This window comes from Odocoileus virginianus, chromosome 17 (assembly GCF_023699985.2).
Source record: "Odocoileus virginianus isolate 20LAN1187 ecotype Illinois chromosome 17, Ovbor_1.2, whole genome shotgun sequence".
NCBI lineage: Eukaryota > Metazoa > Chordata > Mammalia > Artiodactyla > Cervidae > Odocoileus > Odocoileus virginianus.
The window spans coordinates 19917577-19936768 of NC_069690.1; the positions used below are offsets into that span (position 1 = coordinate 19917577).

At 37.2% G+C, this 19192-nt stretch overlaps 1 protein-coding gene across 3 annotated transcripts in view; it reads right to left on the reverse strand.

The window, feature by feature from the left end:
* The window catches only part of SSH2 (slingshot protein phosphatase 2), a 228689-nt gene that overhangs the window by 207938 nt on the left and 1559 nt on the right, over positions 1–19192 (reverse strand). The gene's annotated exons all lie outside the window — the stretch shown is intronic.

The window sequence follows — 19192 nt, forward strand, 5'->3', positions numbered from 1 at the left end:
CTTCACTCATCTCATGCCTTTAGTCATCCACTTGTCTCAACTTACACATTCACCGCAGGTGATCTCATTTACCTTCACGGTTTCAACCCAACTCTAGAGTCAACAACTGGCTCTGACACTTACTAACATGTGCAACCTTGGATCTTGGCTTCATAATCTATAAACTGGGAATAATGATAACTAATTCATAAGGACTAAATGTGTGAAGTATTTACCACACTGTATTCACATATTTAAACATTTAGGCAAAAGCTCAGTAAATGGTCTCAATCAGACCAAACCTGTCTCCAGTCTTTCCATGTGCCATCTGCCCCAGGGGTATGTACCAACTCTTGTCTCACAGCTTTGAAGGCAGGGACTGATTATTTTAAATATCCTTATACCCGTAGGGCCTGGAATATAAAAGACATTCAATTAAGATGTTTTAGGTTGTTTCATTAATATTCATCAGATATGGATACATGTTATCTTTGGCTATTTCCAAAAATCAAATTCACCTTCAAAGGAAGATTTGCTACCTTTGAAGATACTTATAAGAGTTGAAGGCAATGCCAAAAAAAAAGGAGTTCCAAAGATGCTAAGCAAAGTTGCATCATTTGCACAAGTACACTGTCGACTTCCCTTGGAGACTAGACAACAGTCTTTTGCATGTATAAGCTCTTTTTTGTTTTTTAAAAGAATTAATCTTATTATCCAAATCCTGGAACTCCTTAACTAACTGAAATCTTCCAAATAAATAAAAAACTGAAGTCCAGAGCCAAATTGGCTACTCTTCATCAACATCTGCCTTAGATGTTTTCTTGCTTTTGAAAACTCTGTAATTCTCTCCAAGATAAGACCAGAAGAGTCAAAGTGCATCAACCCTGCCAAAACTTCAATCATGTTTCAATCCTTTCCCTACATTTTTCATAAGAGTTTCTCCAAACCTCTCTTAGCTTTAGAAGATTTATTATTAAAGACTATACACTTATTTATTGTAAACATGACTTACATTTCAACACAACTTCTCTTATAGAAAAGTAGAAAAACCTCTAAATCTCTTTAAGTAAGAAAATAAATGTCTAAGTAGCTTTCCAGCTATCTATACCTGTCCCCCTTTTACTAGCAAACAGTATTTCCTGATATCATGGCAATATCTGTACAGCTATCAAGATACAAAAATCAAATTTCCATGAGACCTAGTTCCATAACCACAGTAAGATTTAAAAAAAAACACACATAATAAAATAAGACTCAGTAGCTGAATTTAATTAACTCTAAAAGGATAAATCATCCAGTCGCAGATGAACAGATCTCAAAGGACACTAGGAGAAAAAGAATCACAGATAAGAGAGACCACAAGATATTTAAAGCAGTAAAAGTATAAGCTCATATATTATAAATGCCACATAAATTCCCGTGGTCATATAGTACTGACATTTAACCATTCTTACTACTAGCTTTCTGGAATCAGGTACGTACCCAGACACAGATTCCTAAGAATTTGCAATATAAGTTAAATTCTATGGGAGAACAGCCAGTATCTGTTATTATCCGTGCTCATACTGAGCAAAGAAACACCACCCCGTTACTAACATACTACATCACTTCATGAGTCACTTTAAAACAAGATTTTCCTCCTTTAAAACAACTCTATACCAAGCAACAAGTGATAAGGTACAAGTTTAGACAACTTTACTTTCACTGGAACATATCTGACAGCACTTGAACAAAAGCATATTGTTGATCTTAGAGTTTTACTTTCTATCACTGTTATTCTTACTTTCAAATTTTGGCTCAAGAAAAACATTCAGAGGTTGCATCTTTATCTACTAGTAACCTACAAAATAAGTACTTCCTCTAAGAAAAGAGAGGGTCTATTTGTCTTCCTACATGGCAATTTCTTAAGTTATATTTATGCCATACTCTTTATGATTAATTATATTTGAGCACCATAATCTGACCCAAGCTATTGAAGTCCCCAAGTATTTTAAACAACAACTTCACGTTACTCAGAGAGTGAGTATACAAAGATTATTTTATCTTTATATACACAAGAAGTATTTTTTGTCAGTATCTTGTTAGGCATATGTGTCAATGCTGTAATACACATCACCTTTAACTGCTTATGGTTCACTGTAGCTTTCCTTGGAAATGGTTAACATCCTTGATGAATGATTCCCAGATGAATTTTCTCTTTAGGTCTTCCTAACATCTTCAATTCAGTTTACTCAGTCATGACTGACTCTTTGAGATCCCATGGACTGCAGCATGCCAGGCTTCCCTGTCCATCACCAACTCCTAGAGCTTGCTCAAACTCATGTTCATCAAGTTGGTGATGCGATCCAACCATCTCATCTTCTGCCGTCCTCTTCTCCTCTTCTTCTCTTCAATTTTTCCCTGCATCAGGGTCTTTTCCAAGAAGTCAGTTCTTTGCATCAGGTGGCCAAAGTATTAGAGTTTCAGCTTCAGCATTAGACCTTCCAATGAATATTCAGGACTGATTTCCTTTAAGATTGACTGGTTGGATCTCCTGGCAGTCCAAGGGACTCTTGAGTCTTCTCCAACACCACAGTTCAAAAGCATCAATTCTTCATCACTCAGCTTTCTTTATAGTCCAACTCTCAAACCCATACATGACTACTGGAAAAACCATAGCTTTGACTAGATGGACCTTTGTCAGCAAAGTAATGTCCCTGCTTTTTAATATGCTGTCTAGGTTTGTCATAGCTTTTCTTCCAAGGAGCAAGCGTCTTTTATTTCATGGCTGTAGTCATCATCTGAAGTGATTTTGGAGCCCCCAAAAATAAAGTCTGCCACTGTTTCGTCATCTATTTGCCATGAAGTGATGGGACCAGATGCCATGATCTTAGTTTCTTGAATGTTGAGTTTTAAGCCAACTTTTTCACTCTCCTCTTTCATTTTCTTCAAGAGGCTCTTTAGTTCTTCTTCACTTGCCTTCTGCCATAAGGGTGGTTTCATCTGTGTATCTGAGGTTATTGATATTTCTCCAGGCAATCTTGATTCCAGCTTGTGCTTCATCCAGCCTGGCATTTCTCCTGATGTACTCTGCATATAAGTTAAATAAGCAGGGTGACAATATATAGCTTTAACGTATTCCTTTCCCAATTTAGAACCACTCTGTTGTTCCATGTCCAGTTCTAACTGTTGCTTCTTGACCTAGATACAAATTTCTCAGGAGGCAGGTAAAATGGTCTGGTATTCCCATCTCTTGAAGAATTTTCCACAGTTTGTTGTGATCCACACACACAGTCAAAGGCTTTGGCATAGACAATAAAGCAGAAGTAGATAGTTTTATGGATTCTCTTGATTTTTCTATGATCCAACATTTTTTTCGAATGTTGGCAATTTGATCTCTGGTTCCTCTGCCTTTTCTAAATCCAGCTTGAACATCTGGAAGCTCATGGTTCACATACTGTTGAAGTCTGGCTTGGAGAATTTTGAGCATTATTTTTCTAGCATGTGAGATGAGTGCAATTGTGCAGTAGTTTGAACATTCTTTGGCATTGTCTTTTCTTGGGATTGGAATGAAAACTGACATTTTCCAGTCCTGTGGCCACTGCTGAGTTTTCCAAATTTTCTGGCATATTGAGTGCAGCACCTTAACAGCATCATCTTTAAAGAATTAGAAATAGCTCAACTGGAATTCCATCGCCTCCATTAGCTTTGTTCGTAGTGATGCTTCCTAAGGCCCACTTGACTTCACATTTGAGGATGTCTGGCTCTAGGTAAGCATTCCATTTATTATCACTTTGTTGTTTAAAAGCCTTTACACCATACATTTATAAGCAAGTTAAAAAAATTGCATTAGAAAAATCAAAATATCCTGTGTAAGTGACATACATCACAACTTATACAATAAAAAAGAAAAAAATTAGCATAGCATATTTCTGGGCATCATGTTAATTTTGGGTTTTAAATTCGGAAGCAGTAATGTTAAGAGTTTTCCCTTGAAATACAATCCATAATTCTCATTCTAACCCCTAAAATAGTGACATTATTCCCTTGGCTACACTCATCTGTTATAAGTTTTGGCTGGTGTGGCAGGAGAAAAACATCATCATTGGTCCATGTTGCACATCAGGAGTCAAGCTAAGCCCTGGACAACCTCCATTTTTTCATCTTTAAACACCACATGCTGTACCTATAGTAACAACACAGCTACCATTTATTGAAGGCTTAAAAGGGCCAGGTTCTAAGCTAAGCATCTCAAAAGAGTAACTCTGGAGTTGTATCAAATATCCATTCAAATTGTGCTAATTTGATTACATATGCTCAGAAGACAATAAATATGAGTGAAAATAAATGTTATTGTTTAGTGCACATGATTTTAGTACATGCCATACTTTCAACAAGTGCATGCAACAAAATGAGCATGAGATGGGAGAAACTGTGGACCGTCAGATACTCTCAGTTACAAAGTTGTATGCTAATAACATGTATATTGTTCTTTACGGGTGACTTAAGGGATTTTTTTTTTCAAGATTAATTTTGACTATAATTTGACTTTTTCCTATATGTTAACTCTCAAACCCTGCTAAAGTGGGACTTCACTGTATCTCATCTGGTCCTCATAAAGATTCTATAAAATAAGTATTAACCCTATCTTAGAGAAGAATTGATGCTTTTGAACTGTGGTATTGGAGAAGACTCTTGAGAGTCCCTTGGACTGCAAGGAGATCCAACCAGTTCATCCTAAAGGAAATCAGTCCTGGGTGTTCACTGGAAGGATTGATGTTGAAGTTGAAACTCCAATACTTTGGCCACCTGATGTGAAGAGCTGACTCATTGGAAAAGACCCCGATGCTGGGAAAGATTGAAGGCGGGAGGAGAAGGGGATGACAGAGGATGAGATGGTTGAATGGCATCAGTGACTCAATGGACATGAGTTTGAGTAAACTCCGGGAGTTGACGATGGACAGGGAAGCCTGGCGTGCTGCAGTCACACAACTGTTGTGTGCAGGACACAACTGAGCGACTGAACTGAACTGAGAGAAGAATTAATAAGCAGAGAGACTGTGCAACTTGCTTGTCAGAGATAGGATCCAACTAGCTCTTTCTGATTCTGATTGTGATCTGATTTCAGATCCACAGCCTCTGCACTTAACCACTATGCTATATTGCAATATTCTATGTCCATTTTCCAGATGAAGAATGAGAGGCACAGAAAAGATTAAGCAAACTTGTCCAATATTACAGTGCTAGCAAGTCTTTATAGCAGGACTTAAACACAAACTAAGTGGCCCACAAGATAAATCTGGGCCACAGATGTGTTCTGTTTAGCTCCCAAAATACATTTCTTTAAATTTCATTAGTTGTTATGAGAGACAAAGGTGGACAATAGCCCTTCCAAACATCTTCTCCCTTGTTGCCACTCAACAATTAAGATGGAAAGTCATAGGCTTGCACTCCCAGGTTCTCTTGCAGCTAGAGATAACCATGGAACCTTAGCTCTGGCCAGAGATCTTAAGAGAAGTCTGCTAGAAATTGAGTTGGTTTCCAGGAAAACTTTTGCTTGCCTAATTAAAAGTAAAGCTAACTGTTGGCACTGTATCTTTCACTTCTTGAATCAAACACGGATGTACTGCCAGGAGCTACAACTGACATTTTTTAGGCGAAGACAAGTATAAAAATGGGACTCCAACATACTATTAATGACAGAACAGAAAGATGTAAAGAACTTGGATCCTGATGGTATTGTTAAGCTGCTGAGTGAGTTAGTCCTCAACTATATATCTTTGGATTTCCTGCTAGACAAACCAAGAATATTCTTATGGTTTAAAATTGGTCTTTTGTTACTTGTAGCCAAAATCTCTCCCAGACAATCCAGTTGCCAACATTTAAAAATCAAGAAATTTCACATGACAGTCTGCATTACTAGTGTTTCTTGAAATGGAAGATTTTTCCCTCAACAGTGGGTCTGCATTCTCACTTGGTCACAATTGGTAGCCTCTGACAAGAGAGTTTAAGGTCTCCAGCTTACCGCAAGCCCCATTTAGTTAGCTTCATTAATTTCAGTCACCTGCCTGATCCCACCACATTTAAATGTATGACCTTCTGTAATTATATCTCTCAGCATGTCTAGCCTAGAATCCGCATGACCACCTGAATGTCTAACATCTCAGAAAACCTCCAATCAATTTCTACAAAGGCATAGTCCACAGTTTTTACTACAGCAAAAACTCTCCTGAAACTGCCCAAAAGTTGAGTTATTTTGAACTTTATCCCTTAGAAACAAACTCTGGAAATGATTTAATAGGAATTAGAATAGTTAATTTTCTAGTTTTGGAACTCTGTGGAACCCTAGGAAACAATATTTATGAATAAACTCCAAGATTTCAAGAGTAATCAAAGGTCCAAGAAACATCCTGGATGTGTTCCATAGAAGTAGCAAAGAAATATAAAAATCACTGTAACCAAAACCCCCCAAACAAGAGACTGGTTGTAATTTAGTAATCTTAACAGGTATGTGAGCTTGCACCACCACTGCACATTACTAGTAAAAGGCTTAGGATTCTGATATCCAAACCTATTAAGATAGAATTTTACAAAAACCTCAAATGCCACAGGTAGGGATGATGTTGAGGGACATTTCAAAAAAACTGTCATTTAGGATAGCTACATAATGGAACCTTTCACGAGAAGCAGTTTCGAGACATGATATATATCTCAACTGCCAAGAGACCATTTCTTGTCAATTCTTCAGACAAAAACATAAATGAAAGGCTGAATTACTTTAAATATCACTCATGTGTGCTCAGTGAGCACTGGACTCATATGCTTAGTGCAAAAGTTCACTGTGTCTTTATCTAAAAAGAATTTAGATAGCTTTAACGGTAATTGTAGACCACCACAAACAGTCTTCTCTATCTTCAAACTTACATCATTACATATTACGTCATTACCATTACAAAGATAGTTGTGTCAATTTCAATCCAGGGTGCACAACTTGTCATAAAGTGATACATCTGAAAGTAATACATATTTGACACAATTCAGTGAAGACCCAAATACATCATCTATAATAAATTTGCTTTGGAAGCAAAGCTTCCAAATCATATAATCTTAATCTTTAAAAATTAAATACTGCTAAGTAATTCTGTGCAAAGAGCAAAGAATTAAATCTACTTAACATTAGTAATCACTAGCTGTTACTGAACACTCACTATGCTATAGTCCTAGACATTGTGTTAAGCATTCATTTAGTTATTTCATGAAAGCCAACAATAATTCTTTAAGATAAGGAAACTGAAGCTCAGAAAGGTGAGTTTCCCAAGGTCTACACCTAGTAAGTGGGAGAGCTGGGATTTTTAACTCCAGAATCTGGCTCTAGAACCTAAAGTCAATTTAACCACTATGCTACACTATGGCCTACTCCCTTAAGAACAAGAATGTAAAACATAAAATCATTATTAAATTAGCCAGAGAGGGAAACTGTCCTTTGGGGTCTGGATTTGGCAGGGAAGAAAAGTATACTGAGGATCAGTGTACAAAATACTTCTTCAGAGAAATATAACCAAGAAAGTAGCAGCATTAAAAGAAAATTATTTCAATATCAGTGTCACATTGGTTACTGATCTTGAAGAAATTCTGCTCTCAATTTCCAGAATGGTATTTCAAAAAGTCAATAAAAAAATCAAGTGAAGTATGAGAAAAGAGAGAGAGAAAAATGAGAAAAGAGAATTATCTAATTTTAGGGAGGGGTCAGGAGATAATTATAAGGCATTTTCTCAACTATTGACCCATATATTTTCTTTTTTTTTTTTTCCATTTATTTTTATCAGTTGGAGGCTAATTACTTTACAGCATTGCAGTGGTTTTTGTCATACATTGAAATGAATTAGCCATGGATTTACATGTATTCCCCATCCCGGTCCCCCCTCCCACCTCCCTCTCCACCCGATCCCTCTGGGTCTTCCCAGTGCACCAGGCCCGAGCACTTGTCTCATGCATCCAACCTGGACTGGTGATCTGTTTCACTCTAGATAATATACATGTTTTGATGCTGTTCTCTTGAAACATCCCACCCTCGCCTTCTCCCAGAGTCCACAAGTCTGTTCTATACATCTGAGTCTCTTTTTCTGTTTTGCATATATGGTTATCGTTACCATCTTTCTAAATCCCATATATATGTGTTAGTATACTGTAATGGTCTTTATCTTTTTGGCTTACTTCGCTCTGTATAATGGGCTCCAGTTTCATCCATCTCATTAGAACTGATTCAAATGAATTCTTTTTAATGGCTGAGTAATATTCCATGGTGTATATGTACCACAGTTTCCTCATCCATTCGTCTGCTGATGGGCATCTAGGTTGCTTCCATGTCCTGGCTATTATAAACAGTGCTGCGATGAACATTGGGGTGCACGTGTCTCTTTCAGATCTGGTTTCCTCGGTGTATATGCCCAGAAGTGGGATTGCTGAACTACTGACCCATATATTTTCAAATAACACTTCTGTATATTCAAATATTTTCCAAAGGCAATTATCCATTTCAATAATTTTGCTCCTTGTCCTTGAATTTATGACAAGTGATCTAATTCTACACTATAAGGTTTCACTCTGGAGTCCAGACAGCCATTGCAGCAAAGTTATTTCTAATTAGAGAATCACTATCATGATTATTTCAGAAATGTGAGCCACAAATAGAATATAAAATTTAAAAGTAAAAAATCAAAGAGGAGATTTCAGTGTATCAGCAGAAAGAAGAAAGAGTAAAACTTAGAACTTCAATCATCCAATTTTCTAGATCACATGTTCAAGACAAGGTAACTTGTTTTTAAAAAGAATACATTGTACTAGAAGCTTAAATGTGCACCATAGGGACTTAATAAATGTCTGCAAAGGAATGCCATTCAATAGAGAGAAAAAAAAATCTATTAAAAAAAAAATGTAAGCCTGGGACCTGTTAAAACACTGTTTTCCTCTAAGCCCCATGAATCACCTGAAAAGACAACTGGAAACAAACCAAAGACTAATTTCATGAGCAACCGTTCTAACTGCCATATATCGGTATTCTAAACAAGCTCATCAAACACAGAGGTTCAAATCAGCCTTGGGGCCTTCCCCGGTGGTCCAGTAGTAAAGAATCCACCTGCCAAAGCAGGGGACACGGTTGGATACTCGGCCCAGGAAGATCCCACGGGGCAGCTAAGTTTGTGTGCCGCAGCTACTGAGCCCGTGCCACAGAGCCCGAGAGCTGCAACTACTGAAGCCTGCGCACTCCAGCGCCCACACACTCCACAGCAGGAGAAGCCACTGCAATGAGAAGCCTGTACACAGCAACTAGACGGCAGCTCCTGCTCGCCGCAACTAGAGATAAGCCCATGCAGCAAGGAAGACCCAGCACAGCCAAAATAAATAATAAAACTCTTTTTAAAGTTTAAAAAAATCATCCTTGGACCTTTAAACTTCTTCATTTTGTACCACAATTATATTCTTCTATAAAACAATTTTAAGAGCACAGTAAGATATTTTCTCAGTTTTGTTCAATGAAATTTTCTCAATTTTTTAAGAATGAGAAATTATTATAGATTAAAATCTCACAAAAATGGTGCTTAAATGGAAATCTCCTAAGAATACTTTCTTTCTCCTAAGAGCCTTATATTTCATCTTTAAGATTCTGTATCCTGCAAGAATGTTTTGTAGGCAAGCGGAGGAGTTCCTGGGTTTTTCAGCCACACCTTGCCTAACCAAACTTCCTTTACAGCCTGTACAGCTTCCTTTGAAGTTTAATTGGAAACCACAGAATCAGCATAAAAGTGCTCAGAGTTGAGAAAGTTGCAGCTTGTAGAAGACAGATCAAAAAGACAAATCAAAATATTGTGCTCATAGAAATCTTAAGGCAATCCTTTTCAGCACTCTCTCTAGGAAGAAATAGGTTGTCTCTATTTTCTGACAAGGTTCTATAATAAAAACTGTAATCTAAATGCAACCAAAGTCTGAACCAAAGCTCTCTTATTATATCATATGTGAGTTTATCCAGTTGCTTTGGAAGTACATCTTCAAAAAGCTGCATTCAATTTCTACTGCCAACTCCTGGTATAGCCGGATTAGACAGATCATTCTTCTCAACTATTATTTCCTTGCCGTTGTGTTGTTCAGTTGCTAAGTCGTGTCCGACTCTTTGTAACCCCATGGACTGCAGCATGCCAGGCTTCCCTGTCATCTACCATCTCCCAGAGTTTGCTCAAACTCATATCCATTGTAGTCAGTGATGCTATCCAACCATCTCATCCTCTGTTGCCGGCTTCTAATCCTGTCCTCAATTCTTCCCAGCATCAGGGTCTTTTCCAATGAATCAGCTCTTTGCATCAGGTGGCCGAAGAACTGGAGCTTCAGCTTCAGCATCAGTCTGTCCAATGAATATTCAGGGATGATTTCCTTTAGGACTGACTGGCTGGATCTCCTTGCAGTCCAAGGGACTCTCAAGAGTCTTTTCCAGAACCACAATTCGAAAGCATCAATTTCTTAGAAAGCATTATTTCCACGTACAGAGATATATTTAAGTCCATAAACACCTTTCAACACACTCAGTGTCCTTAGATTCTCCATATTTTAAAAAAAATCTGTCAATTTCTGTTCTGTTTTGCCACACGATTCATAACCTCGATCATTAAAAGCACCAACACATACAAACTAAGGTGATACAAACTAAGGTGACCACTTACAAAGATCTGCTCTACCATAGAGCAAAACATCCGATAGATTAACATGCTGCTAAGCATGGCCTAGAAAAATTGATAAGTTCCCAAAGGGAAAAGATCTTTAAAGATTGTGGTTGCATTAATCATTCTTAATGGTACTCCAGGGTCATTACAAAATCATACACAACATACTCTGTCACAGAGATTGGCAACTAGAGCTAAGATGCCCCAATGTTTAAAACGTAGCTATTATTGAAGAAAAAAATATACAAAAGAGAGAAAAAAGAGAAACTAATCCTAGAAATAGGCAGTTCATATGAATTATATTGTCATAAAACAAATATCCTACCCACCAAACTTGTGTTATAATGAAAAGTTGCTTAACAACCAAATAGCAACTCTAAATTACCATCATTATAAAAATGACTAATACTTCATGAGTGCATGCATATTTGGTGCCAGGCATGATGCTAAGGCACTTTAATTCTTATTTCTGTGCAAGAAGTACTATATTACCCCTTCACAGATGGGCAAACTGAAGCACAGAACTGTTAAGGGACTTGCCTAAGTCTAGTAAGTTCTAAAGGTGGGGTTCAGATTTAGGCAGGCTCTTTCCAGATGTTACACTCTTAACCACTGTGCTAAACTGCTTCATGTTGCTACAGGCATTTCTGAAGGCCTAAAAAGGGAGAAATGAAAATATTTTCAGGGATTCCCCACTCTCATGTGATTTATATTATAATCATTGGCAGGTACTATTTTTAGTCTAAACCACAATCACTTTCTTAAACCTCAAAGAATCAGTGAGCTTCCCTAATAGATTAAGATAATGTGTTATGAGTTGCTAACCTGTGGTTTATTTTAATACTTGCCTGAGACATGCTAAGTATCATAATTGTGGAAAAAGGGGGCTCTTCCAAATTGTTGCTCTTTCTATAAAAGTGTCTGAAGCAACAATTGGAGAATCATTGTTCTAATGATTAACTTGCACAGGATGTCTTCCCTTAAAGTTCAATGAATATAATTTCATACATTCACATGCATGAAACATTAAAAAAAGAGGTTGCTGTTGTTTTTAAGTGGGGGGAGGTATAGAGCAGGAAGAGGGACAAGGCAGTACCTACAAACACACACTATGCAAAGACAGAAGCTTCTGTGTCTGGCTACCATGCCTTAGACAACAAGTTCTACAATCATCACCCTGTGGAGAAACTGACTTCCAACTGTGAATGGAACTGAAAGAGATTAACACTTAATATTTGGAAGTAATAAACATATCTTTCATTTTCTTAGCTCCAAAAATCTTTTGCTCCTCCAACTTTTCCAATTAATCCATTAAACATTCTCTGTCCAGTATCTTGTAGAAAACTGACATCTCCTTCCCATCCATGCTCACACTTGGTTTGTGCTTCTCCTAGTCCACTCACCATCCCAGGGCTTTGTTTTGTTTTAATTCACGCTTAGCTTATAGCTGCCTTCCCCTACTAGACCTATAAATTCTAAGGCAAGGACTCAGAAGTCCTTGCTGGCCTTCTTTGTCTTCCTCAAGGCTTACGCATCAATTATGATCACTACACTGTAATATAATTACTTATTTAATTACTCTAAGCTTCCTGAGGCCAGGCACTAACTGGCTGCTGGATCCCCAATCCTGGCATGAATGAGTAAATAAATAGATACCTTCAGAATCCAGTATAGCACAGGATACAAAAAGGTACAAAATTATCTTAAAAAAACAAAACCAAGCAGCTTCAAGAAAAAAATCAAGGCTGTAACACAGTAGATTACTTCTGCCCATTTCTTTCTAAGCATATCCTCTCCCACTAAGTAAGTGAAATTATTTCGCTTTCAGGAAATCTAGGGAATCATGGGAGCTTCCACTACATTTTGGAGCCAAGATCGCCTCACCTGACTTTGTCCTGACAAACAGGAAAACGGGGGGCACTGTGAACAGCAGCTGTGCTGCTCAGCTACACAAGGAAATGCAGGGCAGTCTGTAAGCGTATCTGAAAAGGATTCAGTGCTGAAAACCAGAGGAAGAGAATGGATGGCATCACCTACACAAAGCAGCACTCATTCCCTCCTTGCTGATTAACAAGACCCCTTGAGGTGCCTCCCCCCACGTACACAGAACCGCTGGCCTATTTCAGATTGGGTAATCTTGTCAATAGACAGAGAGGTTGTTTGTTTTTTTAAAGTAGTTTCCCTACTACTGCTAGGTTTCTTGAATGAGTGAACAAATAAATGAAAAATATGAACATGGAAATGCCTACTATGAGCTAGGCACTGTGTAGCCAACATGACAGCAGGCATTTAATGGAAAAACTGCAAAGTGCTAAGCCGCTGGAACCAGGAACATAGCATGCAGTGGTGCTACACGGGACGGCAGTGTGGGCTCTGCACGGTGCCTCTTTCAGAATGGGCATAATCTAGAATCTGCTCCCTTTCACTTAAAGCCAGAGAGAAAGGACAAGAGACTTGAAGACACCTTTTGAGTACCAAAGGCCTGCTCTTCCTTCAAACCAGTCAAATTTTAAAATCTAAGCTAGTTTGTTTATTTTCTGTCCATGCAATTTAATGAATATTAAATAATAAGCAAGCTCCTGTGGGACGAGCAATGGAACTTCACTGCAACACACTCTAGCTTGTACTCTAATGCAGTGTTTCTCAGAGGTGGAATTAGAAAAAAAGGAGTGGTTGTTACATAAAATGAACTGGGACAAGTTAACTATTTGGAACAAAATTAATTCAGTATTCACATTATGCAGTAAAACTGAGTATAAACGTAATCTACAAAACAACTTAAGAAAATACTAGTGAATATTTCTCTGTTCTACTGATGGAAAATTGAACAAAGCAGAAAAACAATGGAAACACACAAAGACTCTGAAATGACAGTATTAAGGTGTCTTAATGCCTGTACATCAAAATGAATAAAAAACAAAATGGCAAATGAAAACCAAGGCTAAACATGCAACATAACAGAAAAAGATTAATGTTATAAGTATATGAAAAATATTTACAAATCAATATAGCAAAAATAACTATCCACAAAGAAAGCTAGGCTAATCACATGACTGACTTAAACAGAGACTATAAAACAAATAACAATAAATTATTTGAAAAATGTTTAACTTCTGATTTTAAAAAAAAAGAGGTAACTTAAAACAACAAAATACTAGTGGTGAAGAGAGTTCTGGGGTCAGACACCAGAACTATAACCCTTGGCAAAGTTTTACTTTACTCATTTTACTTCCTTGAGATTCAATTTTCTTTGCAAATTAGAGATAATAATACCTACACCACAGGAGTGATGTAAAAATTAAACAACTGGGGCCCTCCTCAGTGGTCCAATGGTTTAGACTCCAGCTTCCAATGCAGAGGGTATAGGTTTGATCCCTGGTTAGGGAATTAAGATCTCACATGCTGCATGGTGCAACCAGAAAAAATTAAACAATATAAAACAATATAATGCATGTAAGGTACTTAGCACAGTGTTTGGTACACAGTAAATGTTCAATAAACAAGAGCTATTATGATTACAAAAAGAATGATGACAACATTCAGGGTTGATAAGGGTACAATGAAGCAGACATTTTTATACACAGCTTGTCAACAAAGCTTGATTCAACCTAAAACAGCAATATGTATCAAAAATCTTAAGGGTAGTCATATTTTGGGGGCTTCTGGAAACAAAATAATGCTTAAAAACAATGGAAAAAATTGCTAACTATGACTATATCCATCAATCCATCCATTGATCCGCAGTCCAATATTTTTGACCCTGGTGATTCAAAAATATATCAATAAACCAAGTCCCTGGCTGAAAGGTTAGTTAGGGAGATAAGCAATCAAACGGTCAAGTACAATAAAGAGATAAGAGCCATGACGGGTAAGTATAGGGTGCTATGGTGCATGTAGAAGGAGCACCTACCATAGTCTGGGAGTGGAGTCAGGGAAGCTTCCCAGAAGAAGTGACATTTAAGCTGAGACCTGAAGGATGAGTAGGAATTAGTCAGGTAAACAGATGAAGGGAAGGTGTTCCAGGTAAAGGGAACAGCATGTGCAAAAGCCTAGAGATCCAAGGGAGCATGGCAGGTCAGCTTGACTGAGCAGTGTGCAAGGCAGGGACTTGGGAAGAGACAAGGCTGAAGAGGTAAGCAAGGTTATCTTATTAAAAGTCTTGCGAGCAAAACTCTGGAGTATAGACTTTATTCTAAGGGCAATACAAACACTTAAAAGTCAAACAGTTTCAATAAATAAAGGGTTAATATTCATAATGTACCAGGAGCATACACAGCTTGAAAAGGATGCACAGTTCATAAAATGGAAATACAGGACTGTAGTTGAATAACTCTGGAAGTTTATTAAAAATCACTGAATTGTACAGTTATTAAAACAGGTTTATTTTAGGGCTTGTAGACTGTACTTCAATAAAGCTATCTTTCTAAAGAAAGTTAACAGAAATGCCTAATAAACATTTCAAAAATATTCAACTTGTCTAATAATAAAATATATATCAAGCCAACTAGGTACTACTGTTTATCCTCAAAAATTATCAATGATTAACAATAAAATGAGCACATGCAGTGTTAATAAAGCTAGGAGAAATGAGCATTCTTACACTATGTTGTTTTGGAGTAAATATTAATTGGAAACAACCTTCCTAGAAAGTATAAATATGTAACAGGAATCATAAAATTGTTTATACTTTGAGATCCTGTAACTGTATTTCTTGAAACTTTAATAAATGTTCCAAAATGTTGTCAAATATTTATGCACAATGATGGTCACTGCAATGTAATTTAAAGGTTGGAAAAAACCTAAATATTCATCAATAATGGAAAGGTTAGAATGAGTTATAACTACTCAATGCAGCCATTTAAGTGATTTGGCATACACCTATGATATATATAAAACTTTTTTAAAAAGCATACAAAATTATACATACAGCAACACTTCAGCTATATAAAAACACACGCTCAGCTGTATGGCACATATCTTTCATTCTCTTTTCTGTGCTTTTCCATATTTTCCAAATTTCCTACAGTTGGCCTGTATTATTTCTATAGGTTAATAAAATTTCTAAAGCTGTCTTTGAAAAATTAAAAAGCATCACTTTTATATAAGTCAATTTCATACTTTATGGCTTTATTTGCTCTGCCTAGGGAGAGAGGTGTGGTCATATTTGAATATATGTAATTCAATAATATCTACTTATCCCACATCCCCATTTGTATATATATAGATAGATGAATTTCCTAATTAAAATGTGCATCTTAAACATCAAGACTTTGGTGAAACTTGGATGGGTCTCTATCTACAAACACACTTTACTCAATTCTGACTGCTTAAACCAAGACAAAATAAGATTAAGCTTTCTTATAAAGATTTGGGGTCATCGTTATAACTATATAATAGCTGCTCTAAAGGAGTACTGGGTCTTAGAAGAATATACTTATCCTTACATTAAGTAGTCCCTAACTGCTAAATTGTTTCCTTGGGTCAGCTATTTATAGGTTTTCTTCCTCTGCCCTTGCTGTAAAAACATCAACTATCATTTTCCAGAACTATAAGGAGCCTGCCTTTAGCAGCACCTGACTTTTTCCATTCATATTTTGCTGCTGGTAATCTTCTAAGAGTATAGAAACTAAATATTCAAGTTTATGAGATTTCTGTGTAAACTAAGAGAGAACAGGCTTCAAATAACGGTATCACCAAAAAATGATTTGTACAGACTTGGATGATTCTGTTCTAGACAGTCAAAACAGACAATATATAAATGAACTCAAAAGACAGTGTGAGTTCTTAATTGCATCTCAAGTCTTGATTTCTTTACTGGCAGTCAAGTTCTCAGGACCAGAAACCAATATGTTGTTTGTCTTACTACACCATGGAAAGAGATATGAACCAGGAGCCATGGAACTTGGTTCTAGTGCTAGATCTTATCCCAACCAGTTTTGTCATCTTCAGTAAACCTTTTAACATTGATATCTGTCCTGTGTAACTTCTGAGGCTATTCTAGAATCAAATCGGACCATGAACACAAAACATGCTGAAAAGTATATAGCACTATACAAAAGCAAAAGATTTTTATGGTATTTCACTGTGTTTATATAACCCTGGGTCAATATAGATATCTGTTCAGAAAATTCATACCAGAAAGATAGAAGGTAAGAGATCATTCTTAAATTGCTTCAATTAATTAAAACCATCTATTATCTGGGAAGAACAATATATTCCAAGAGTTGGCAGCTCTGATCCCTCCTCCCCGACATCCAATAAGCCCCAGGTTCTGTGTGTCTTTTCTACAGTCCCTTGCATTTGTCCTTCTCTTTCCCATTCCCAGTTCAAGCCTTTACTATTCACACCTAGGCCACCGTAACAACCTCTAACAGGCTCTACTCATGCCTTTTCTCCCTCTCTCAACTCCCCTGGCCCATAGCTGGTGGATCAGTTTTCCTAAAACACTACTGTGATCGTATTTGCTCAAAACCTCTAAGGACTCTTTATAACCACCTCTGTCAAGTTCAGATTCCTAAACTCAGCAGTCCCTTTGCAGCCCTAGCTGCCTCCTCAGCTTTATCTATTACCACTCTTCCAAACAAATCCTTCCTCAAACTGCTCTATTTAAATCTCCTCAGATATGCCTTGTATGTTTCCGTTGCTGAGTCTTGATGTATACAGCTTCTCTCCACCTGGAACACTTTCTACTCCCCAGCTTCTATCTCAGTCTACAAACATTCAACCTCCCCTTCAAGGCCTAGTTCAAGAGTCACCTAACTATGTTATATTTCTCTTTGATTCTCAAGAAGGAAAAAGATGGAAGACTCTAAAGTTAGACACATCTGGGTTTGAATTACATCTTCAACAGCTGAGTGTCACTAGGTACATTCCTTAATAGCTCTTTGCCTCAGTTTTATCAGTAAGATGGGGATAAAAGAAATTTCCCTTGAGCATGCCGTGAAGAGTAAATAATCTATGTAAGGTAGTTACATGTTAGAGACTGGTTTCACTACTATTGCCACTAGTGAATTTATCTTAATTTGAATTCATACAATACTTATGGCAATTTACAAACTGGCTGTTGCTATACATTTAGTTTCATTCCCCTCACACTCCTTTTCTACTCTCATCTCATTCTTGCCCCTCCTCTAGTCTCTATGCCTTCCCTCTCCACCTCCCTCCCAAGATTACATGACCCTGAAGAACAGGGTCAATATCTTACACATCTTACTACTATAATAGTCATTCACACCCAGTAGATGATCAATAGATTTGTTTAATCCCTAAAGAAAAAACACTGAAGAGCAGACAGTATTAAAATGTCTTACCTCCTATAGTGAAACACCGTAACAGAATGCTTAAAATGATAAGAACATCTAAATCTCCAGTCTCACAAAATTGAATCTCTCCTTTCATGGTTCTGTAGATTGTTTCTGCTCTCTCTTAAAACAAACAACTCAACTTTTCCATGCAGCAAGAGACACAACAGCAAAAATATCCAAGTCAGACAGCAGTCGAATACTGGAATACAAGCACCATGGCAAAACTCAGCTGAAAAAGCTCTGGGTGAAGTGGAATAGGAAGACAACTTAAAGGGAAAGGTAACTGCTCATAGTTACGCTGACAACACTGACTGTTTCACACACACACATACACACCCCGGTACCAGGATTCCTTTTCTCCCAGGGTTATATATAAAATGAAATAATCAGGCTACTATAGCAAGTAGATGTAGAAATATCAGTCATTTAGCTCAAGAACTGAGCTTACCCATGATCAATTTAATTACCTATATCAAAGTGCCTATTAACATACCTCAGGATTCTAAAATAAGCAAGTGTTGGCTAACGAAGTTATATCAAATACATATGGTATTACTGTATACTAATCATTCACCTCAAGAAAATAAGTATAATAACATGATATACATATATTATTATTACAGCATCAATTGTTTTCAACAATGCCCAAGGAAAACCATGTCAATATAATTCTGGTTTCTGGTTTACTTGCTCGACTCAACTAACCTTCAGTTGCTCTCTCAGCCAAAATCAGGCCTGGTAACCACTATCCTCAAAAGGTTTACAAGGAGAGTGAATTAAGCTGGTCTGATGGTATGTTAATGACTTTCCAAAAACTAGCATCAAGTACCACATATAAGATTAACATATTAAATTTCCAATCTTATGATACTTGTCTTCAGAAGACCATCAAGTACTTTACTAGCTTTCAAGTGCAGTTATTCTAAAAATCACACAATCTTAAGAGTTAGAGCCCTTACACCGTCTCCTAGGCCAAAGGACCTCCAGCCTTTTGTTTGAACCTTTCCAAAATGAGCACTCACTATTTTGCAAGGCAGTCCACCCAACTGTTACAAAGTTCTTCCTTAGCATGAAAATCTGCCTCCCTGAACTTCTATCCAAGGATCCCAGCTAGTTCTTCTGCAAACAACACAAGGTAAGGTAACCTCTGAAGTATAATCGCTTCTAGAATAGGATATAGCTGCCAATTTAGTCACACAAAGTGCAAAAGCTGGCTCA